Source organism: Anopheles marshallii, chromosome 3, assembly GCF_943734725.1.
Source record: "Anopheles marshallii chromosome 3, idAnoMarsDA_429_01, whole genome shotgun sequence".
NCBI lineage: Eukaryota > Metazoa > Arthropoda > Insecta > Diptera > Culicidae > Anopheles > Anopheles marshallii.
The window spans coordinates 73998381-74020160 of NC_071327.1; positions in this window are offsets into that span (position 1 = coordinate 73998381).

Sequence of the window (21780 nt, forward strand, 5' to 3'; positions counted from 1 at the left end):
ATCGTACCGTTTGAAGAAAATTTTAATTATTTATCTTCAGGTGCTGGTGGAATGTTCGCAATTCATAGTTATGTGCTGCTGCAACAAAACATGCATACAAATAACGTTCTCCTTTGCAGCCGAGTAAACCGGGCGGCAAACTAATTAAAAAATACCAAACATTTTTCATTATACCGCAATAATATCGACAGACCGCTTTCGCTCTCGGGAAAAGCGAGGAGCACACTGGAACCGAAAGGAAGAGAGGAAAAGTTTCAGGTTTCATCCCTTTTAAGCATGATAAGGCAAATCAATAACTTAGCTGCTCCAGACATTGAACGAATAAAACCATTCATATATAAAATATATTCATATTCATATCGCTCGCGTTGCGTTGCGTGTACAGAAAGCGAACAAATCCATTTAAAATATTCCATTAAAGCATGCATAAAACTGTTCACTTTGAAGCTCAACACTGGCCAAAGTCGAAGAACATAAGGTTTAATAATATTCTTATACAAAAAATTGTACCAGAAATAAAGCATCTTTAAAATAAGATGAAAATAGATCGAGTCTCTAACTTTATCATCATGCCACTGCAGAACCTTTTCCGTTATCACCACCCTTCCGTTTAACCACAATCCATTCCCATCGTTCGAAAGGGTTTGAAATCGATATTTGATGCATTAAATTTAAATTATTCATACCATGTGCATGGCATTCGGACGGGGCGTTGTACGCGCTACACGCCATCAGCCGCTGGGATGGATCCATCCCTTGAACGGCATTGATCGAACGGGATGCTGCTGCGCGAAATAATCAACAAACAAACAAGCGAAACCATGGCGGTGCTGTAAAAAAGGATTTTATCTCAGCCGCAAATTCTGACTATGCCCAAAATCCATCCGTTCGTGACCAATCTGGGTCCTTCGGGGTACGTTATGTTTTTTTTTTTTGTTTTGTTTTGTGCGGTGTAAAAGTTGCTTAGTGTCTTTTTATTCCTCCACCAAGCGGATGTGGCTACCGGCTTTGCTGCGACATTGTTGTGCGAGTGTTACATTTTGATTCGATCGGGAAATCTATCGAACACATCGTATCGGTGACAGAACATTGTCGGGCTCATCCATTCCTCTCCAGTTGGCAGGATCGTCTGGCAACGGTACCATCATCAACGCCATCATCGCCACCGTCAGCAGCTCACCGAAATGCGCCACGAACGCACCTGCCAACGGAAGCCATTGTTGCGGTTTCATTGCAAATCGATCTTACAACCACGCGTACGGATGCTCCCAGCTAGCGCGAACATTCGAGGGTGAATACGACCAGTTTTATCGCCTGCCAACCCCCGTGCCGAGGCTATCCCAAAATACCGCTTTTCGACTTTGGTGCAATTACAGGTCATCGCACCGTTCGATACCGGCACCGACCCACTTCTAGGGTGCTTTGCTTCCAGCGAAGCAATAATCCCACCCGCTATCTGCTGGATCTGCTGAACTTTTATTTACATTTATTTCCATAATTGAGGAAAGATAAAACAATAAAACCCCCCGCACACATATCGAAAGATCCGTTGGTCTATCGCGATGGCGCAAATACTCATCGGTCGATCGGTACCAGCACATCACCCAACCCAGCAACCCCAAACCAGTGAAAGTATCTCAAATTATCGATCTCATCCACGGCGTTCTGCTTGGCGGATGTTTAGCGGACCGCCGGAAGCCGACTAAAGCCCGAACAAAACCCCACCCCACCACCCCAAAAATGCACCGGTTTCAAAATGGGTGCTTGAATCCGTTCCATTGCGGTGCAATAAACGCGAACGTAGTCGAACAATAATCGGAAATATTTGTTTTTACCACCACTAATAACTGTATAAACAAGAATCCCGAACCGGGGTGAAAACAAATTCTATTTAATTGTCTAGCAACGCACCAACGCATCGAAACCGCCCGGGAGGTGCACGCAATGGTCCTTAGGCCTGTTTTTGCCCTCGCGGCATTGTTTATTGTAGCGTTTAAGTGGGTTGGAGATTCAAGGTTGAAATAGTGCGTAATCTGCGTGCACAAGTGGTTTTGAGAGAGTATTATTAGACGATAAAACGCAAAGTGGAATATAATTTTGTTAAACTGGATTAAAAATGGTTTGATGAAGTATGTACAGCTGTATGTTCGTCCTACGCTTTATGTTTAAGCATTTTAATTACGAACGAAATGAACGAGTTAATAGACTTTTAAGGATATTTCCAGTGATAGAACTACAATTATATTTTGGACTGATACTTTTTTTTACATAATGAAATCAAAAACTTGAGTTAATTTTTATCATTAAAAACATTCAATGCATGCTAAATTATTCGTCTGTACTTAATAAATGGTCACAGGAACATTTACTACATGAAACTGGATAAATCACTAATCATCAAGTATTTTCACAAGTAATGAAAATAATCGATTGGAAGGTTCTTGAATTTAATTTATTACAGATCAATAGGTCTATATATACATCTTATACATCATAAATACATCATAAATACACGTAACAATTGTAAGATTGTTTATAAAAATACTAAGGAAATTCTGTCAATATTTATATATCCTAGCACATTGTTTGAGGTTTGAGCTTGTTTTCTTGATAACTGACTAGCTAACAAATCTCAAAATACTGACAATTGTCACAAGTATTCCCTTATATTCTTAAATTGTGCCATTACAAATTAAATTTCATTTTAACTACTGTTAAGACGGGATTGGAGTATAAAAGCCATAAGTAATATGTGGGCAAAAGTGTACTTCGCTAATGGGTAAATTGACAGTAAAATAAAGTGTTTGAAAAATATAATTCAAAATTTTTCAAAATGTTCATTAGTCAAGTCTAACAGGTCGAACACTTGATGATAAATCTCTTAAGGTTAACAACTTAATGAACGTGATAAAAATGATTAAAAAAAACGGTATAAGTCGTGTACTTGATTTTATATTTAAACTCCACATAATCTCTTGTTTGTGAGGATGAAGAAGAATCTATTGTGAACATATGCATTTAATATTAATGTAAACAATATAAACAACAATAATCATAACCTATTCTATTGTTGGTATGTGTTTTTAAGTAATAATTCTAAATTTTATCCAATGTATATAAAAAATGTAAAAAAAACACTCTTTCGAACTTACATTTCACTGCTTCAATGCACTCAATACTCCGTATCTAAATATTTTGATACACGTTTTCACTATCAACTGCAATATTTTTGTTACCAATTTTTTCCCAAAACTTACACCTACATTTAGTAGCGTTTCATCGTAATATCTCACTTTTTCAATTACTTTTTTCACTCACCAGCACTTCTGCCAATGTGTATCACTGTTTTAAACAAACAAAATTAAACAAACTTGAATGGTAGAGCCAAACATCAACCATGCTGGCGTGCCGTGCCGCATTTCTTTTATTGTATCATTTCAAGTACACCGGATTCGCTGCACCAAAGTATCCTTTAGCTGGAACACGCGGCAGTCAAACAAACAACATTTTGTTCGATTGAGCTGCATTCGCGTTGTATCTGCACATGGACACAGGGATGCATTTGTGTACGGTTTTGTTTTACTTTAAATCAAATATAAACGTTGGCTCGTCCGAGAGTAATTAATTTTCCACCATGAACGCAATACGCACGCCGAGCATTTCACTTTGAGGATGTAGCACTATCAAGCAAACAAAAACAACACACAAAAAACGGAAAAAACTTTTACGCAAAACCATCCTTCCCATTTGCCTTCACATTGTCTCGCGCAGTTCGGTATCCGGAAACAATTATGATTGGCGGTTCGTTGTTTCCTTCCGCCGCAGTCTGTTAGTGGGCGCCACGGTTTTGACATTGCCAGTGCAATGTTGCACAAACACTAGTGTAAGTCTGTGTGTGTGTGTGTGTGTGTTTTTTTTGTTTATTTTCATTCATCCTCTTTACACTTCACACAAGGACAACTTTTCGGGTGCTCGGTAAATTTCACTCTCGTTCAGTTTCAAAAACATTTTTCATCCACTTTCCAGCATGTATTCTCCTACACTAAACCCTCCCAAAAACGTACAACACTCGGTGTTTTTTTTTTAAATAAAAAAAAAATAAAACAAATGCTAAAAATGTAGAAAATATTTAAAATCGAAGAAGAATTGCGGAACAAAATAAATAATAGCAGCAGTATAAACAAAAAACGCAACCAAAGCGAGGATAAAAACAAAGATGAGAGTGCTAAAGTGCACAGACAAAAGACTAAAAGGCAACGGTAGCAACAAATCACGGCGTCATCAGCGTAAACTACCGTCATTGCTATTTATGCGCGGAACGATGCATCAAGCCCGATGATGCAGGATAGCGCGCGATGAGGATGCACTTTTTGTTTTTGCTTGCTGTCTGTTGGCAAAGAATCCGAGCACGGAGCTGTAGGATGGAGCGGGTTTTGCAAACCGTAGCAGAACGAAAGTAGGATGCAAATGATGAACGCACAAAAAGCTTGTGCTGTGGATAAAATTGTGATACTCACGATCTACACTTTTTCACACACAAACACGAAAAGCGCAGACATTCTGGCACCACTACACTTTTTTTTTGTTTCACTGCACGAAGGCAATTCCAGAATGCATCACGGAGCGCATCCGTTTGAAGCGTTTTGTTGGCGTGCTGTGAAGTGTAAAACTAACCGCACCAAAATGTCACCAAATGTGCTGCATTTTCCACACACACGTGCACCTTCGCTTCAGTGCAGTGCGAATTGTCCTGTAAAGTGCAAGCGAGCCACGATCACGAGAAACGCCACAGCGGCGCGGTATCTGCGCGTGCTGCACGAAAAAATATTCCCACCGGCGGTGAAAGTTTCGAGACGACTGAAGGAATTTGGCCAAGAAAAGCTATTTACCAACATCCGTGTGACAGTTCGGCTCCAACGCAGACAGATAACACACGCACATCGCTTCCCGTTCGGCAAACCCGAACCTCGACCGGATGCAGCTCGGCTAACCGAATGGCCGACGGTGTTTGGGACACAATCTGCACCATCGGCACCAGATTCGTAGGTGCACCAGCGATCGGTACGTCCTCGGATGATATGCCGGGTTGGGGAAGACCTAAACCAACCGGCGACCGGCTAGCCAAGAAAATTCGTCTACGAATACTGTGCACCTGATTCTCTGGCTGGAGAAATACAGGAGAAATGACAAGCACAGCATCCGCCGCGCAAGCGCACTTGTCCAGCCACGACTGCATTCAGCATCAGTTTCCTTCCGACTCGATGAACCAGTGTTCATTTCACGTGAATTTGGCTTGCACTGGAACTCACAAAACAAGGGGAATTCGGTGAATTAATGAACAGCTTCAAAGGAAGTCTGTTGTGAATGCACTGATGAAAGGCAAAAGATCATGCAAAACACACAAAAAAAAACTATAGCAATCTAGAATATAAAGGTTGAAAAAAAATCGTTTACATTTATTAAGCCTTTTTTATTCCAAAATAAACATTTAATAAACCTACTTTAAAGTGACAAAAAAATGAAGCGAAATGTTTCTTAAACTTAGGGTTAATTAAAACTTAGGGTGTGAAATTTTCAGCATTTTATTATAATTGATAATTTAAATTTTTATTTCAGTAAAATCAGATTGAGATTGAGCGTATAAACAACTAAAAGAATATTTTGACAAATTATTAAGAAACCCAGAAATTAATATCGTACATAACAGTTCAAACAATAATTTGTTCAACTACTTGAAGAAGATACGCATTACAACAAATCGAGACTAGTATTTGAGCAAAACATTATTTTCAAAACGTTTCGCACCACGCTGGCTAAACGGGAAAACATACTCCGCGCTTTAACAGATACCCGTAACTAAGTGCTTCGCAATCGAATAAGTTTGCGGTGATCGAATCAGGGTATTTTTATTCGCCTGCACGGTAAAATGCTCAACCACAATGCTTGATGCTACGCGTCTAAAAAGCTTTAGATTCAATTTAAACAAAAAACCCGTTGTGGCTGCAACGGAACCTGGTATGAAGTTTAAAGCAAAGAATATACAGCAGACGAAACCGGAAGAGTTTTTCTTTTCCGATTGTCCGATTCGATCGTATTGTTGCTTTACTTTTCACTAACGCGATACGAAGTAAGTACGAAAAAGTAAGATGAAGCGTGACGACAACCTTCGAACTTAAGCGGTACGTTAAGGGAAAGTTCGCTGTGTCTTCGTGTGTTTTAGGTTTCCAATTCTCCACGACAAAGGAAGTGGAAACACTTTACGTACTTTTGCTAGAAAATTGAATGTTTTGTACAATTTTGGCTACATGTACTCAGAAACAGGGGAGGAAAAATACTTTCTTCAAGGTGCCGTGTATAGCAAGCAAACAATGGCAAAAGCTTTAACCCGCTCACTTTATTTGTACAGGACGGTTTTGTCATTAGGCACGGTAAAGCAACGAAAGAGAAATGCTCTTTGATTGTTTTTCATTCAATTTCTCACTTATTTTCCTGCTTCAAGAGATGCAAAACATTTTTTCAAGACATTTTACTCACGTTCGATAAACACCTGCACAACACGGATCTACAACTAAGACGCCAGCAGTTAGATGACCAGGCGCCTCCATCATCCAAGCGAAAAACTATTGGAGAGAGCTTGGACTAGCTTAAATCGAACAAATCAACAGTATGCCGGTCTGAAAAAGTTATAAAGACTGCATGGAGCTAATTGACAGTTTTTTATACACGTTACTGCATTTAAAGAGGTATGGCAATGATGTTTAGGATTTGTGGAACACTTTACAATTCTTTATTTATTCAATTCAATTATCCATTCTTAGTATTAAATTACGTAAAGGTGTAGCATGCAAGTATAGGGTACAAGTGGACACTACCCCAAAAAAGACAAAAAACACAAACGCCCTGTTGAAGCGGCAGACCACGATTAATATCTGCTTTCTTCCAAGAACAGGTGTCGGTTGCTTGGATTGTATTTCTCGGATCTAGCAATTCTTTTTTTTTTCAAACGTTATCCACAGCTAACCTGATTAGTATTTGCATTAAGGCCTTTGCTAACGCTATCTCGTTATCTGGCATCACCTTGGATTTGTTCCTCTGTTTGATGCGTAGCTAAATTTGATGCTTAAAATCATAACCTAACTTGAATTCGCTCTCTACACAAATATGGAAAAAATATAGTTCCATAAAATCAACAGCAACATGCACCGGAGGTAAACAAAATGGCAATATAATTAACACTCTTCAAACTCAACCAACATAAAGAACAAACAACAACGTTTAATCCAGTCTAATGAGCAACTAAACACGTTACCGCTAACGTAAACAACTCGGTGCTAGTGTGGTTATAAAGCTAATTAGTTTAAGCCAATTTTAATCACTCATTGAATACAAACAGCAGAGTCCGCGGTACCTGTAAAATACATACAATGCTTGCTATATTGTGTTTATTTTCGTTTGCAATGATATTTTAAATTCGATTGCTTTCATTTTTTTTTTTGTGTGTTGGTTTACTGTATCGCAACATTGCCATACGCATTTAATTGTTGCTGCATTCCATGAGAATTGAAACATCGATTTGTTTTCCCTGGTTTTCCTTTCAGGCAGCTTGAGTGCCGTACGGTTCGTTCCGGGTCATGATTGGGAAAAGATTTTTAACAAAACGCACGTACCACATGGGTATTGCGTGTGGCAAAGAAAATGCCCATAATCTTCGCACGTGTTCGAAAACGCGTCACTGTCGAATGCGGGTCAGGTCATTTCGCTGACACGTACCGGCACGAAAGACGGTACGGTGGATTCGTTAGTAATTGTCAATACGATTTTTCGGAAAACGAATATTATTAAAGGAAATGTTATTGTTTTACTTCCCATAGCGATAATAATGGCAATCTGTGGTGTTGATCACTGGTCTCTCTTTTACTCTACAGTGAGCTTTGCTTTTGGAGATTTCTTGTTACATGATTGTACAAGACGCTTCCTTTATTTCACAGAAACCGCGCTGGATGATAATAAATGTGTTTTCCAACAACAAAAACAGCCAAACACAACAAAAACCCTCCCACCTAACGCAACAACAACACGGTGGACGTTTTGTGCGTAAGTTAAAATTAATACTCTTCATTTTGCACTTCATTTAAGAACTTTCCCGCCACCAATGATCGACTCCCGGCAAACTGTTCACACCTCACTAGAACACGGGCGGGGGACCGCTCGGCAACTGGCGATGGTTGGCTTCGAGTCTTCCACTTCAAAAGAAGCACTTAACATAAAACTCTGGCCAAAGTAACCCAATTTTTGCGCACTCTACCAGCACACAATCTCCCCATGCAGAGAGGCTAGTGAGGCAGGAAAAAAAGAAGATCCCTTCTGCCACCCGCCTCGTCCAGAAGCGTAAAATGAGGCAGGCTTAATTAGATTGTTCTTCATCATCATAATCATCAGGAGCACGAGTCGTGCACACCGTCGCCCAACCCAACCACCACCGTTTCCGGGACATCATCGGTATCATCTTCAACGCCATCATTAGGAGCGGAGCTGGCACGAAGGCTCGACGGAAATAAACCGAACACTCCGAACAGAAGCACCCCCCATGGGTGGCCGAAACTCTTTTCCCACATTTTTCCCCAAGACTGCATCATGTGCCAGGGTCGGGTGGCACAAGAACAGCAAGAATTCCCTTCCGGTGGCGGAACGGGGGCTAACTTTCGCAATGGTCTTGTTTCGACAAAAGGCGGGAAAACTTTCGGCTCCATTCGGTGAACGGCAAAGTGATGGGGTGCTATTCAAGATGAGCCTCCGGAGGCCATCGCCGCTGGGTTTGGATTTTGATATTTTTGGACAAGTTTGATTTGATAGGTCCGGTTGATGCCGGCCCGGCGATAGTGAGTCGGAACTGAAACCAACAAGTTTTTACGCAAAGAAAAGGACACATCATCAGCTCGATTGGCAGCAGGATGTTTTGTAAAATTGGATCGCCAACTTTGTACGGGATACGAAGAGCTTAAGTAGAGTTGGAAATATAGAAACACGTGTGAATGTGATGTTAGCGCTGGTGGAACTTTTTTTCTTACTGTTTTACATATTACATGTTAACAAGTTTTTTTATTTTTCCATTTTTTCCAGTTGGTTATTGAAGTTTTAAGTTTTATAACAATTTTTTGGTCCAAAAATACAAACCTTCTTTTGTTGATTATCTGTTTCATGCACTTCAATAAAAAACAATATTTTTATTTTAACTAGAATGTTTTGTTTAAACACTATTTAAACAAAATGATAATAATAGCAATGCTTCCGGAAATTGTAATCTTTACCAGGTAAATCTGAACCAATTTCAGGATCTTGTTGACAACAGCATGGCTAAAGTTTGCCTGTAACTATTATTAACTTTACAATGGGTTTGCGTGTAAAATGTTTTTGTAAACTGTTTCACTCTCAACTCTCAAGTGCCGGATAAGGCGGGCAAACATTTCTTAAACGCTTACATTAACGGCACGTGATTGGTTTCAAACACATTAGCGTCCTACGCTTCCACCCATGACTTGCGTGTAGCGCAATATCACAGCAACATTCTCGCAACTTGATACACCGGCATATCGCACTAATTAACAAGGCAGAAATTCATCCACGCGCTGAATGTATCGTATTTGAGCTGCGTGGATTCTTGTTTTCTTTTGGGCTGTTTGCCACCGTCGCGTCACTTCGGTACTCCGCGAAACGATTCAATTACAAAACCCAATCTCTTAAACGACACAAAAAACCCTTCCCTCTTCAGATTCCTCCCAGCCGAAGGCCAACAGAGGGGGAAGATACGCACACACGGGCAAAGCGTCGCACAATTGCCTTCGCGTCGGCATCGCACACGCAGAAACACGATACGGTACAACGGATTTTCCGGCAACAAGAACACTAAAATCGGGAGGAAGTTATTCTCGAGGAAAGTGATAGGATTTCACTTACACCCCATTCCAAAGGGGGCTCTACACCGAGGGTACGGTGAGCGAAATTGAGTCAAGTCATCGTAAGGGTTCACAGTTGACAGACTGTCAAGAAGCGAGCGGGCGTCGTTCACACCCGTCATCAAGGCTCGCTAACATCGCAAGTATTGCGCGCGCGGTTGATGTTGATACGGGAGGCGATAAAGGATATCAGCGTGAGACGTACTCCACCCGCCCAAACAGTCACCCGCGACCAAAGCCAAAGGGCGTTCCGAAACTGGTGTGTGCATTATTATAAGGCTTTTTCCGAGCACTTCACCCGTACGCGGATCATAAAATGACGATGGCAGACTCATCGAAGCGCGTACGTGATACGGTGGAAACTTGACTAGCTAATGAGCTGTCATTTTCCATTTGCCCGGGAAAGTATGTTCGCACCCGAGATCACAAACATTGCAACCGAGGAAGAAATGAAAAGTGATCGCTTTCTTCTACGGTACACTACTAATCTCGTTACTGTGTGATAAGAAATGGTGTACCGGCACGATGCATCAGTCCAATGAAGCTAATTCAGATAATATGATAATAGACACGGGTGGAGTTCTTTGAATGCAATTTCTATTCACATTTAATTTGTAGCTAAAATTAATATCGCTTATATTAGAAATGGTAGTTAAAAATGGTGTTGAGGTTACATCTCCTGTTTATTAAATTTTCATTTCATTGCAGTAGCAAGACAAAGCAAAACTAACAGTCTAACTAGTATTACATCTGTGAGCTCGTACCCAGATCATACATATATAAAACGTATAGCAAGTAACTAGTTCTTTGATTTTCAGTCATCAATAACAATTTTAATAAAAATTTTTAAAGAAATAAATTCGGTTTTTTTCTTATTTCTAGATAAACAGTCTAATATATTGCTTAAAATTTTGTTGTTGTTTGTTTTTTGAAGTTATGGGAAGTTTAAATAGTTTAACTAAGATTTTGTTTCCTTTTTATTCTTTAATTGTTTAATTTAACTCTTCTTCACCTTCACTTTCACCTTACAATAAATTTTAAATAAAATCTGTTCGTATTGATTCATAGCTATTCATTTGTATTGCTTGTACACTTGCACCAGTGCATTGAATTATAAATCATATCTCCTCATCAGACATTCAGCACCGTAAACTTCTCGGCGTTTAAAAGATTAATCATCAACCTGCCTGCCCTAAAGTGACTATTTATGAACATAATATTTGCACATTTTCTACAACCCCAGTGTAAAGCGTCCCAACCAAGCGCCCATTCCTTTACGAAGGTGAGATTACATTACCCAAGGCACGTTTTCCTAAAAAGCTATAATATCACTACCTACTAACTGGGAAAGGGCGAAACTCCACCACGAGGAGTCAGCGAATTTTCACCGAGTACTTCAAACAAACGTCAAAACCGTTTCTCCGCCAGCATCAAACGGTTTTCGCACGTGTGTGTGAGAGAGAGAGAGAAAGAGGGGAACCACCACTCACAACATACGGTGTGGCATTGACGTTATTGCGAACAACTACACCGGTGATAAACCTCGTGATCATGATTATTTTGTCGCCGTTGATGTCGGAGGCGTACATCATTTTATGATTTATGCTTTGTCATCTGGAGCACATTTACGCCATGTATATACGCTATCGTGCTGCGGCGTGCGTGCGATCACACTCACATCGTCGCCTGCCCCGGCCTGCGAATGCCATCAGAAACCGTGTAACGGAACTCCGAACCCCGTCCCCCAAACCAAGCGGGACTATAAAATGGAAGAAACACTTCTTTTATCCCGTTTCAAAAAAATAGAACACAGCAATCTCTCTCTCTCTCTCTCTCTCTTGCACACGACTTGGCTCTCCGTGGCTCGCCGGATACGTAACGAATATTCCGGTTTCACATTTTTCTCAACTTGCGTGTCTTATTCCCTGCATCCGAAACCGCCACGCGCACGTAAAGGGAGTCGAGCAGTGGGTAGGCAGGTAGCATATGTTTACGTGGGTCTCATGATTGATGGTTTGTGTCAGTTTGGGTGTCACGATACGTCACCTTGAGTATGATCGCTCGGCTAGGCTCCGTCGGGGCGAGAATGGATTATGCGGCATTACGCTGCACTTATGGCAAAAAAGGCGGCAAACGTTCCGCTTTTCGCCGTTTGTACATGAAGCAATCAGGCAGGAAAGCTAGACGATCCAGCCTAGGCGGGAAGGATGCTACCGACCTGGTGGTGAAGAATTGGCCCATCTGACAGGTACAATTGTGCGAAGAATGAAATAGACTGCGTAGGTTGCGGCACACGAATGGAGCCATAACGGGAGCAGTATGAATGTGGAAATTTACATACATTTAAGATGATGAGAAATACATCATACATGACAAACGAATTGAATTCGAAACGCACGCTTTTTTTTAAGACCACAGGAATGGTGAAGCCACCTCGACAGTATTTTATTTTTCTTAAATGTTTGTTTTTCTGTTTCCTTTCTAATCTTGATGATGCATTTACTAACTGTCTGTCAGTGACATCATCATCCTTTTACGTCAATCATGTGTTGAAAAAACATTGTCTTTTTATGTTACTACCTCCACAATACAACAGCAGGAAGGGTGGAAATTTTGCTTTTCCCTCAAAAAAAAAACACCATTTCATCCCGATACAATGTTGTTCAGCCGAAACGTATAATCGGTTGTCATACCTATTAACTAGCTTCATTACACCGACCGCCTGCAGGGTTCATCGTTTCATAATGGCTTTTTTTACCAGCATTATGCGATTAATGTTGACCTGCGGGTAGGATGTGGCCGACGGGTGGGCATGTGATAAAAATTTAGAGATTAAATATGGGCATTATTGTGCCCCACCGACAGGTGGCGAAATGAACACCTTTCACGTGTGTCAGCTTACACATCAAACTAACCATTGTTATCAGCTGCCCGAGTAGAGTAATTAGTGTCGTGTTGTGTTTTATAACACCATGTTTTGCTTAGCTCAACCAATGCTTTGTGGAACGTGCGGCGTGTGATAATTAAGTGAAGTATCAATGGTATGTTTGGATGACAGCTCTTTACAGCTAATAAAATAAATAATTGGTTTGTTTGCGTAAAATAGAGGATAAATCGATTTTTCACCAAAATACTAATCCTTAATAGGAATGTATCGATGGATAGGTAAACCACACTGAAACCGAAAATTTCTTCAAAACCCAAGTTTTCTATGAGAGAGCCATTTGAAGCCTAAATTAAAATGATGACAAAATATAGCACAAAATGGTGCACGTTTTCCTCAAATCTAACAGTTCAACACATGTTGAATAAAGTAATAAATTGCACGCAAATATATAAGGTTTCCTGTTCTTCAACCTGTTGGTAAAGGTGAACTCTGTGAGTATATTTAGTTTTATTTAACGTAATTAATAATTCTTCCGCGCACGTTCATTCCAAACCATATGACTGTCGTTCTTTGTACTAAAGCACATCCGGGTGGGTGGGTACTTGTTCCCAACACAGAATGCCCTTAAATATCGCTCATTTGCACAGCATCAAACGTCGCGATTGCTGATACCGTAGCGAGGCATACTTAACCTAGCCATTCATCGCGTTGTATCCAGCCACCAGCACACGGGAAGACAAAAACCTCCACGCTACCGGCCCGACCAGGCGGCAAGATAAAATGAGCATTAATTCGCTATGCTGGCGCGCTAGTGCCAGTATTTGTCATTGTGAGTGATAATCCAAGAAAAGTGGTTCTGCTGACGAGCGAACATGGCTAAGCCTAATTTATGGGTACCTTCCCGTGAGGGCCATTGCGTGCCATTCGTGCGGCAGTATGGCGACGCGACACGAACCACGTTGGACGTGCAACGCATTGCTAAAATTTATCTCATCCGATATGGATCAACCCCTCGGTGATGATGCCTACCGTTACGATTAATCTCTCCGGCGATGCCCACACCGGGCCCGGAAGGTGCACGAAAAGAAAAAGGTGATGAATTTATCACATAATTTTACACAAAATATTGTGACGTCTATAATTCTAACGATCGCGGATGATGGTGATGATGATGATGAAGATGAAACCTTGCATGCTTGCCGTCTAAGAATCTCAAACAGAGATACTAATCGCAAGCATGTAGCACCAAGGGCCTGATGTTCGCTTGTTCCATAACGATCAAAGAAAGAAGAGCCTTTTTTGTGACCTTTTTTTTTTTGCTTGCTATTCCTGTTCAGATCTCGACAGAAACCCATGTTGGTGCTAACAAGACGCGGTATGAAGACGAAGGCACAGCAGCGAGGCAGAGGAAAGCAGCGTGAGGATTTTTATTTCATTTGTTCCTGCCCTAACCGATAAATGTCCAGTTTGAACATTTCCTTAATTCCAACACGTTAGCTGCCATGACATGACCAACATGCGGACTAGCGACAGTCACTTCATGTCGCAAATAATTGCACTTCAGTTTACCGATCCACAAACACACACACACACGTACACGTACACACACAAACGATGCTGACCCATGCAGACTGTCGATGACTGCGGTTCGTATTCGAAAGCATCCTTCGCACGAAACGTGTCCGGACGAGTAGCTTCGAACACTTCCAACACAGTACGCAAGCGGCAGCAGTAGCAGGCAGCAACACCAGCATGATGCACTCCACGTGTTATCTCTTCTTTATTGCATCGATGCACTTACGACAGGATGAACATTTTGCTGGTGCAAGTTGTGCAACTTTCAGGCGCTCGTATCGCTCACTAGTAGCACAATAAATGCTGCGAAACACAACATCGACAACACTCCCGAGCCAGCTCGGCCCCGATCTGCCCGTACGCTGAACGACAACCCACGTCGGCTAGAACGAAGAAAGTTCTGGCAGCAACATTAAGGTTTATGTATCGACGGTCGGGGAGTACGTGTCCTGATAGTTTACTCCTCTGTCAGGGCTCTTAAAAACGTTAAAGTATGCACACCGTATGGGTTTTTGTACGGCGGGAGCGATAAAACTTGGATCATCTCGAAACACTTCCCGCTCTTATCGGTGCGGGGGCAAACGTTGTAACGTTATTTGTGTGAAGCTGATCGAAGCTGCACGATGGCTGCATTATTTATGCATATGCCCGGACGAAGACGAACCCCAACCGACCGAGTCAGCTCGCAGGCAACATCCGGCGGCACCCGGGGATGACGGGCGAGCGTTGGAACCTACATAATCTGCCCCGTGATAACGGATGGAATTAAATCAAAAGTTGGCGTTTGTAATAGTGGATAACCTGCCCGATTCGATTACAAACAGCATGGATAGTATAGTGTCACACGTCTGCCGTGCTGTAGCGCCACGTGATGCAATTGTTTTACTCCGATGATGAAAATCGGTACGCACAACATTGCTGCGCACTTCTGGGTTAAAGTTTTTCAATTTCCTAACAGCACCCGGGGACGATATGTATCATTCGGCTGGACACTTTACTAATCCCAAGATCAAACTTTCCGATAGCGCTATCCCTCTTGACCCCTATCAAAATTCAATCACACAGAATCGATCCAACGGATCAGAACGCTCCCTCCGCCCGGGATGCCGTAACCCCAACAGCACGAAGTAAAGTTGATGCTGAATCTCAAATAAAACGCTTTAATATCCATTCACCTTCATCTCCCATTCCAGTCTCCCTTCCGGCATCGCAGCTCCCGTTCGCATTCCAATGGGCGAACTTCTTGGTCTCTACTCTGGCATTCCCTGGAACTTCCACAGTGCCGAAACCCCTTGTTCCAGTGCAGCACAGCACTGAAACAAACCTCCCGTTGACCCGGAGATACTTGTGTAAAATCGATACTCGACCAATGTATAAATAATGATGTTTTACCGCTTCGCTCACCTGAACCAGAATAACAATCACACAGCGGAGACGCTGCTGCGATGGTCGGAAGGACTCGGGGAAAACGGCCAGAGAATTGGACAACAAAGTCTACAATGCTCAATTTCATGACTGCAAAGCTTTCAGGCTCGATTCATGGCTGCATCCTGGCAGCAGGCAAGACAAAGCCAGCGGTTGAATCCATTCCGCTTTGTGCTCCAGCCCGTAGCACCGTTGGCTAACGAAACTCGCGAAGCAACTATTTCGAATGGACAAATTGTGATTTTCTTTTTTAAGCTTGTTCGGTAGTTTTGTTTTGCATCCTTACCGACCGGGTATGTGACCAAACATTGTGCAACCCATTTTATGGGGGGGTGGCATTTTGTTTTTCCTTTTCTGTACCGTCCTGACCAATTTGTTTAAGGCTGTGTCTGTGTTATGAAGTGGTCACCACAGCTGCTTTAAAAGGATGATAAGTTTCAGCGACTTGTTATTTTTCGGATAGATGACGGTTTTTTTCGGATATCATCAAGGACGATAACCGTCTGCATCACGTTTAATGTAATGTACTTGATATATCGCATTATGTTGGGTTTAAGCTATTACACGATTAAACCAACAGTCATGTTATTGGACAATGTATCTAAATCACTGTTATCTAAACTGTTACTTAAACTTTTTAATGTTATACAAGAAAAGAGTAAAACGACATGATTTTGACCAAATTAAACAAAAATGGAAAATTGCTGTTTAATAAGAATATATTTCCGAAAACAAACATTCTACTACTGTTTAAAAATACAATTCCACTTAACCGGATTCAGATAGTAAGCTACACATAATAATTACTAAGTATAATAATATTAATTTCTAGTTACTATTTTAAAAAATACTAAGATCAATTGTACATTTTCTCCATGTTCTGATTTCAGAGTACAGGCAATTATAGCGGACCATTACAACTCGTGAAAGATTCGATCTTTGCTGCTAGCTCGGGTATTGCGCTCTATTCCTGTCAAATTTTCAATATTTAATCGATGCACTGCAAAAGTTCATTCGATAAAATTACAGATGTGTTGATGTAATACAGTAAAATTAATTAAGACTTGGGATCGATTAAAGCATTCATAACATCTAAACACTTTATGAGTAACGCTCTCTGCGGTCCCTTTAAACGCCTCCTAATTTAATTCACCTCTTTAAGAATGTATCAATTTGGACCATGAAAAATGGGCCCACCCTTAAAACAGGCCAACAAAACATTTATTTGGTGTCGATCCGACCGTTTCCCCGTGCCGCCGAGTAAACTAATCTAAACTTATAAATCACAACCACTCAAAGTTCAACAACACTCACTCGTGATCCCAACATCCCTCCCCCCCTACTTACTGCCATCTCCTCACGCGATCCGGGTGGCGTTTGATGACTACTTTGACTACCTGCAAATTGATTTCCACACGCACCCCCGAAGACAAGGTTCACCACTGTTTGCCCGGAATGGAAAGTAAATATTTTGACAGAGGCAAATTTTAAGGGGTTCCGTTCGGTAGCGAACGACAATCGGTGTGGGCGGCCGTATCGAGCAGATCTTTTCACTGGCGCCGAAACCGAACAACCGCAAAAAGGCTGAACGAAACGTCTTTCCTCGGGTGGTAAGACAAACTTTAAAAACGGATGAATCCTCCAGATTTCGGCTCCAGAATGGGGGGAAACAGGGCGATGCGTACCTGGGTCGATGAGGGTGCCGTTTTGATGATGATTTTATCTTTTATCGATAAAGCGAATCCCGACGAGATGGGTGACGAAATGGAAAAGTTTTCCTTTCCATCGAACACCGTGCAGTCGATTCCAGCGTGCGGAGATGCTCATCTTTGGCGGCACGGCTTAACCTTTGCTACCGCCCGGCAAAGAATGGTAAAGTGTGACGATGGAAGAAATACTTTCGTTTCGCTCGCTACACTACCATCAAATCTCCTGGAAAGTACTTTGTCAACTAGATCATCATGCTGGCTAGAAAAACGAAATCGTTCACGTTTGCTAAATTAAAAAGTTTCCATGTTTTCCCAAGATTGTTTCTACCGTTGTGAGTTTAACGAAGTGGAAGCGCATTTCTTGTGTTTACTTTCAAAGTACTCAAAACTTTTATTTTGTACTTCTGTTGAAAAACATTTGAAAAATCTTCGTAATCGAACGTTTTGTGTTGATGCTTAAGTGAACGCGTGGTGCACACCTATTATATCACGGCGATAAACATTTCCCCTGTTAAACTGGCAACTCCATTTACAAAACTTTAGCATTAATTTTTTTTGAGCTCATTACTCACACCCGGGGGGCACCAACCCGCTGCAGTGTTAATGCAGTATTTCATTGTTGTTAAAGCTATTGATCGGTGTTGCGGTTCCTTTTACGGATGCCGCTTGCTTTTTTGCTCTTTTCATGCGTTCATTCATTCATTCATTGCATGCCTCCCGGTGCTCGGTGCTGTGCCCCGTCACCGTATCAATAATAAATACTTCACACATTCCTTTTGTTCCGAAAAACCACAATAAATTTCAATCAATTCACCAGCGTACAACACATGGGTCAACCTCTGGCCTCTGTGTTTTCCCCCCTTTACGAACCCGGTTGGCTGTAAAATTTCAACGAGTCGGCAGTCGCAGGTGTATTGATTTCATTCCCAGTCTACCGTGTGTTCCGATTCGGGACTGGCCACTTGACTAACCACGGTACCAACCGACGGACCGACCATTTGAACAAACGGACCGTGCTGTTATGAGCGTTTGAATAATTAAAATAGCAGTTATTGAATGGTTGTAACATTTGACATGCTGTCCTACATACGAGCAAGCCAACATTTTCGCAACACTGGCACTGGTGTTTTGCTTACGAATTGATGCAATCGAAAGCAGATTTATCGTAAGGGAGTCCGGAACGTTTTGCTCAATTAGTTTTGCGCACATAGGAACACGGTGCTCGCTTTGAGTGGCGAAAAACGAAAATACGTTTCATTTCTTAGGAAAAGGAATAAAAATGAATTATTTCTGGTAAAAAGTCGACAGCCTAATATCAACCCCATATGGGCCCACTAATCGACCCTGAAAAACTAATCCACCACCGCTTATCTGATGAACCGATGGCATATTTATGTAAAAACAAAGCACTCATCACACACAAAGGGAGGGTCGTCGTTTTTGACACTGGTCCATAAATTTAACTCCCCTAAAAACCATATTACCTTCGCCTACTACTAATTCCTTCGTATGTTAGCCACGTTTTACCTCTCCGGTGCTGTAGTTTTCGAAACTTGTGCCATCAATTTGTCATGAAAAGTGATATTTTAATCTTATCGCCTACCGCCCAGCCACCAGGTTCTAAAACGGAACCGTGCGGAAGGTCGTTAGATTTGCGCCGCTGTCAGTTTACCGGCAGCTTACTCATTCACCAGATGACAAACTTTTCCAGCCGCACCATTTACATACCGGAGCGCACTACATCAGTGGTGTATGCCGTGCCGTAAGCCAAATGCGTAAGCACCGTCTAGGAGAAACCTGGAAGAGCGTACAGTAAGTGCCGTACCCCTTCACTGCTGAAGACCGTTGTTGCACTCGGTGAAGCTCCGGTGTCGCATTAAACGATACAACTTGCACACATAAATTAATAACTTACGTCAGTGTTGGCTTTAGAAAGCCCTTTCGCACTGTCAAACACCCAACACCGAACCGTGGACTTAGTCCACGAGCTTCAACTTTACCACGTCCTATAGCTGCCCGAGTGCCCGAGCAGCAAGTGACGGCCACCACGGCTACCGAACCCGACCGGGATTGTGCGATTGTGGGCATTGTGCCGTCCACCGTCCATGCCTGCCCCGGGAAGGACTTCCTCGTCTTGACCACAAACATGAGGTCATCCGGTCTGGCAAACGGGCCACAGTACCTTACAGGACTGATTCCGGCACACAAACTGATTCTAAGCTAGTGAAGTCGCTTAGCAGCGACCACATCTTCGAGTTGGAGAGTGATAATTAAAACTGAAACACTGCCACAACCCTGACGACCCGATGCTCTGTGCACCACATGTGCGCTTACTGCACACGTTCCACCCGCAAACGCACTCACACACGGACATTCCAAAGTGCCTTAATCGGATAATGCATCAGAAAGCGGTAAATGTTGATCGTTTTACTAGCATCGAGCTTGTGCAGGCTTTTGGGGGGGGTCGGAGTGTGGAGTGTAGGGGTTTGGGCCGGCTACCCAAGTGATAAAACAACCATACAGTTAAATTACAGAGTTCAGAACGTTTTGTCCAGCACGGGGCAGCATAAAACAACGAAACAGGACTGCTGCGGATGGGTATGATTTTTAGCCTAATCTGGTGCTCGCACAAACACCACCCGACACAAATCGGAAAATAATGAGAATTGATCGAAACGAGCGAGTGCAGGAAGAGCGTACCACACGCAAACCCACTGTAACGGGTTGCGGCGAAAGATCACCAAGGATAACCGCACAGGTCGATCGATATGGTTTATATCAAAATTTTCGAGCATGCACAAACACGTGCCGGTTTGCTGCGATGAGTATGTTTGAGAACAAGCTCTAGCACTTAAAGCTGCAACGAAGGTGCGGCACTTTAATATAGCACTAACACTGCATATTGCATTCTTAACGATTCTAAACTTAATTAATTAATGCAGAATTTGAAAGATCATAGTTTCGTAAATTAATTGATGTTTTCGTTCTTCAAACATGTTTAATTTAATAATTACGTAATTAAACATTTTTTAGTTAAGCTGGTAAACATGCAACCATTTCTGGGTATTGCTCAAGTTGCACTCTAATGCATTTCTGACGTTTTCAACCATTATCGATCTTGTTCAAATCTGGTTGGAAATTGCTCCAGCTCCATTAAATCGTAATTCTCAAGACAATTTTCAGTGTTTTGGAATTCGTTCTTAAATAGAAATAGTGTAAAGTCGAATTTTTGTATTCACTCCCACAAAATGGCCTCTTCAAGTCGATTACCTTTCGATTACTTGTAGATCTTGCGACTTGCCCACACAATATATGCCTGAAATAGATGCTGTCTAACTTTTTAAGGCGACGATCCTTGTTCTGGAAGAGTCGTATACGTTACCTTTTCAGCTCAATTCGAACTGTTTCTTGATTCCTTGCAAATTAAACTGGAATGTCTTTACGTAGATTTAGAACACTTTCCCCTTAAGGATTAGACTCCGTAGGTGAGTATTGAGTGAGCGTATATGGAGCGCTGTTCCACAAAAACGAATACACCGCAAGCAAAAGCTCATGAAAAGTAATAAGATTCCATGAATGTTCCCATTCCAGTTTAACTTGAAAATTATCCTGCTTTGAAGCTCGAAAACTCGGAACCGAACACGAAAAGCTTATGTCTCAATCGTTACATGTGTAGTGGTAAAGTGGTATCAAAATATTATTTAAATAACCTCAAAACACGGCCCGAATCGTACACAATTTCTCTAAAAATAAAGGTAAAAATTACCATCAAAAGTATGCACGTCATAAATCATATTCCATTTGGTTTCAAAGCATCAGTTTTTTTATATTTCGCAATCCTCTTTTCTTGTGTGTCCACCATTGTAATCCATTAAAGCCACATTCACCTGCATTCATTCGTGCGTCGTCATGATGATGAATATTGTGCCTTCCCATCCTGCCAGCGTCTGCGATTGTGCCCAAACCAATCCGAATATTTCCGGACCATCCAGGGTAAAACTGCCCAAGGCCGCCGGTTCGGAAGCTTAACCAAATTTAAAACCGCGTCATTCACACACCGCATTCAAACATTCCGGCCCGGTACATCCAGCCAACGGCCCAGCATCCAGCGAAGCATGCTGAATTTCTTGGTTTATGTCGGTGGAGGTCCGTTTTCCATTTTTTTGCTCCTGTTCCTTTTTTTCCAACACTGTGCGGGAACCCGGTACTGGGCCGCGGTTTCGGTCATCAG